The sequence below is a fragment of the Danio rerio genome, chromosome 6, assembly GCF_052040795.2.
Source record: "Danio rerio strain M-AB ecotype USA chromosome 6, GRCz13ab, whole genome shotgun sequence".
In the NCBI taxonomy this organism is placed as follows: Eukaryota; Metazoa; Chordata; class Actinopteri; order Cypriniformes; family Danionidae; genus Danio; species Danio rerio.
In genome coordinates this window covers 820,612-825,000 of record NC_141026.1, presented here as the reverse complement: position 1 = coordinate 825,000, position 4,389 = coordinate 820,612, and the positions used below count along the sequence as shown (strand labels likewise).

The following is a 4,389-nucleotide window of genomic DNA, read 5'->3' as shown; positions in this document are numbered from 1 at the left end:
CTAATACAAGTTTTACATCTCAGTTTAAAATGGCTAGATAGATTTAACCCAATGTTGGCTCAAACATCGACAAACCTGACCACTGGGTCTAAAAGTGTTATTAGAATTTAATTGAAAAATAATAATAACTTCACTCAATGCTGGATTAAAGCAATATATTTTATTATTGATTATTATTATGGTTTAGTATGTGTCTGTTTCTTCCATTAATAAGTGAATTAGATATACAATATATGCCACTGTACACTCTCAGAACTAAAGGTACGTGAGCTTGTCGTCGCAAGTGGTGAAGTGGTCGACACATGCTCTCCGGTGCTCGCGACGATTCAGGTTCGATTCCGCCTCGCGGTCCTATGCCGATCCTTCCCCTCTCTCTGCTCCCCATGCTTTCCTGTCAATTCTCTACTGACCTATCAAAAATAAAGGTGAAAACCCAAAAAAAATAATTATATAAAAAAAGGTACGCGAGTTGTCACTGGGGTGGTTCCTTTGCAACTTGTGGTACACATTTTAACTCAAAGGGTCCATATTAGTACCTCAAAAGTATATATCCGTGCCTAAACATTTTAAGAGGAACACTTTTGGACTTTTTAGGTACTAATATGTACCCTTGAGGTTTTAATGTGGACCTTTTATGCACACATTTGTACCTTTTGAAAAGGTACCAGCCCAGTGACAGATCACGCAGTGAAGTTTATTTTTTAAACTAATTTCAAAAGGATCTCGTGCTTATGATTGCTTATGTCTGGCCCTGAATTATTCAATTTATGATTGACCAATCAGACGATTCCTAAGCCACTATAAATAGCCTCAGCTCCATATCACAGCCATCTTGGTTTTGAAGAATCCCCCTTCCACCCCTACTCCTCCTCCTTTCCTAGATGGGTGGCACGGTGGCCCAATGGTTAGCACTGTTGCCTCACAGCAAGAACATCACTGGTTCTAGTCCTTACCAAGCCAGCCGACTATCTCTGTGGAGTTTACTCGTTCTTCCCATGCTCACGTGGGTTTCCCCCAGTTCCCCGGTTTCCTCCCACCGTCCAAAAACATGCAGCTTAAGATAATTGACTAATCCACATCAGCACCATAGACATGCTGCTAGTCAGTAGTTCTCTCTAAAGAGCGATCACTATCTGTTCATTAACTACTACAGCAGGGGAGTTCTCCAGATCTACCTGAGCTCAAACTCCCCTCTCGCCCTGCAAATGGGAGGGAGCCCCGAGCTCGAGGATCTTATGAGCTAAGGGATTTCTCCCGGGACATTTCCAGTTAAATGAATTTCAAATGTATTCAGAACTCATTGTTTCACTTGATCTGGTGCTCTATAGAGCTTGCATGCCTCTGGACTGCTTTGTTATTGGGTCTCTTTATTGCTTGGCCCCGCAATTGCTGCTTGCAGCTATATTTATTACTGTTATTCTGCATGGACTAACTCAAACATGTGAAACACTGTTGCATGTTTAATCACTATTATTATTCCCATAATTTCCACTATTATCCGCATTTATTTTCCTGAATGCCTCTTTCTAGACCACACATCTTTTATTATTTAATAAAGCATTGTTTATTTAGCATGGAGTCACTCAAACATGTCAAACACTGTTGCATGTCTAGCCCGTCTGCCGGTTCTCAGATCCAGAGATGATTTCATATTCGATAAGTATGAAAGCATCTGCTGTTCCCACAATATACGCTCAAAAAACGCCATTACACCGAGAAACTCTATCTGGCGCCCACCTGGAGGAGCGGACGGACAGGTGGCACCCCCGACTCCAGCAGTCACGTGTGTGTGTGTGTGTGAGAAATGAGTGTGTGCTTTCATCTGTGCGTGTGTGAAGGCGACAGCTTAGTTTTTGGATCTATTAACACCTGTCGTGCTAAAATTCACATTGCTGGGATTGTAAAGCAGCTCCAGGGAGAAACGGATGCCAGAGAGAGAGAGAGAGAGAGAGACAGAGAGAGAGAGAGAGAGAGAGAGAGAGAGAGAGAGAGAGAGAGAGAGAGAGAGAGAGAGAATCGGCCAGTGGACACAACTAAAGCAAGACCAGTTCATTAATGTTGGACAAAGATGATGTTATTTATTTATTTATTTATTTATTTATTTATTTATTTATTTATTTATTTATTTATTTATTTATTTATTTATTCATTTATTCATTTATTCATTTATTTAATTTTATCATTATTATTAATTATTTATTTAAGGTCAATTATTTATTTATTTATTTATCTATTTATTTATTTATTTATTTTTAATTTTATTATTATTATTAATTATTTATTTAAGGTCAAATATTTGTATTACTAATAATATTAACAACAAAAAAAAACAACTTTGTACAACAGTATAAAATATTATTATTATTATCATTATTATTATTATTTTCTTTATCAAACATCAAATATTTGTAATAATAATAATAACAATAAAAATAATAATAATATATTAATCTGTTGTGCAAAGATGTTGTTGGTTTTTTAGTTAAATTATTATTATTATCATCATTATTATTATTATCATTATTATTATTATTATTATTATCATCATCATCATTATTATTAATATTATTAATTTATTCATTAAACATAAAATATTTGTAATAATAATAATGACAACAAAAAATAACAATATATTAATCTGTTGTACAAAGATATTGTTTTTTTAGTTAAATTATTATTATTATTATTATTTATTTTTAAATGTCTTAAATATTTGTATTATTAATAATAACAACAACAACAATATATTATACTGTTGTACAAAGTTGTTGTTGTTATTTTTTTAAACATCCAAAATATTTTAATGTCATCATTAATAATAACAATAATAATAATGATAATAATATATTATACTGTTTTACAAAGTCGTTGTTGTTGTTATGATTATTATTATTTATCTTTTTACTTAAACATGGTTTTAAAGCACTAGTGTGTTAAAAACTCGAGTCCCTATCTAGAGGTTTATACACAGGCAAACAAGAAATATGATCTGCCAACGAGGTGAGCAAAAGAATCATGTCAGAAGAAAAGCAGAATTGTTTCTCTTTGCCTATTTTGGCAGATTATTTTGCTTGTTTTATAGAAAAACTCACTTAATTTTGACTCATTATTTCTGAAAACAAGACAATATTGTGTGCTTGTCTAGAAAACGCTTCTTGATTTAAGCATTAACCAAGAAAAAGCATGTTTGCAGAGTTTTGTTTCGTTTTAACTGTATTTATAAATATTAGAGTAGTTGCCTATAGATTAATACTATATAGAGTCAAACTCTGCGTGACCTCATAAAACCTCCCAGCTCAAATGATCATGGGTGCCTGAAGTGTGCATCAGTTCTACCCTTAGAAGTGACCAGTTTTGAGCACTTTGGTTTGGAATGACACTTCAATATGGCGGCTGTTTTTGTTTGCACTATGAAGTGCCCTTCGAAGGGTGGTGTATCCCATACTGAGGTAGGGTTAGTTTAATATTTACACATTTAAACTTTCTCCTTATTATACTTTCAGAAAAGTGTTATTTGCAAACTTTAAATAGTGAAATCACATCAACAGCCAGTGACTATCAAAATACATCATTCACAGTCAATTACACAGTGCAAAGTGGTGAGGCAAACAATATACGGAGAGTGGCACAGGTTGTCACTGAAGGAATGTGCCAATCTAAAACCAACTATATGGAGCAAATTTAAAGCAAACATGAGTATAAAGCACAATGTTTCACGAAGCCTCGCTCAGCTAACTTTTCAGTAACGCTGCTTCAAGCTACCATTGGATAAACACAGCCACTCATTGCACTTCAGACTTGTGTTGATCTGAAGGTTTTAACTATTGATTTACTTATGCCTTTTTGCCTGAACTGATGGTTTTGGCAAGTTGTTTAAACTCATAATGGCCCAGATATGGTAAGTGCATGCTCAAAATGTCTTTATTTGAAAGGAAAAATCGGTTTTGAAATATCCTACCTGAGCAGTACTTTGTGAACAACCATGTTTGTTGTTCTTCTTCTTCTCTTCTTCTTGTGATGTTTTATGGCTGTTCGCAAACTAACTAAAGGGTACACTACTGCCACCTGCACTACTGAAGTGTGAAAGAAAGAGAAAGACAATGGAGAGGGAGGATATATAATAGATCAAATAAATAAAAATAAAAAGTATATAATTAAAAACATTCTACATAAAATAAAATTTAAAAAAATCAAAACATTGAAAAAATAGAAAAAATAGAAATAAGTATAAATAAGTAAACGAAAAATCATAAAAAATTGTAAATAAAATAAACATGAATAAATAAAAAATAAAAAAATAAATACAAAAAAATAAATACAAATAAATAAAAAATAGAAAAATTAATTAATTAATTAATTAAATATAAATAAATGAAAAATATAAAAAAT

General features: G+C 32.9%; 1 long non-coding RNA gene across 7 annotated transcripts in view; it reads right to left on the bottom strand.

The window, feature by feature from the left end:
- LOC141386151 (uncharacterized) overlaps positions 1-4,016 on the bottom strand; it is a 304,261-nt gene extending 300,245 nt beyond the window's left edge. For all 7 annotated transcript variants that reach the window (XR_015492954.1, XR_015492957.1, XR_015492956.1 and 4 more), the window contains exon 1: positions 3,959-4,016. This is a non-coding gene — a long non-coding RNA (uncharacterized LOC141386151). The remainder of the gene's footprint in view (positions 1-3,958) is intronic.
- Between the last annotated feature and the right edge of the window lie 373 nt (positions 4,017-4,389).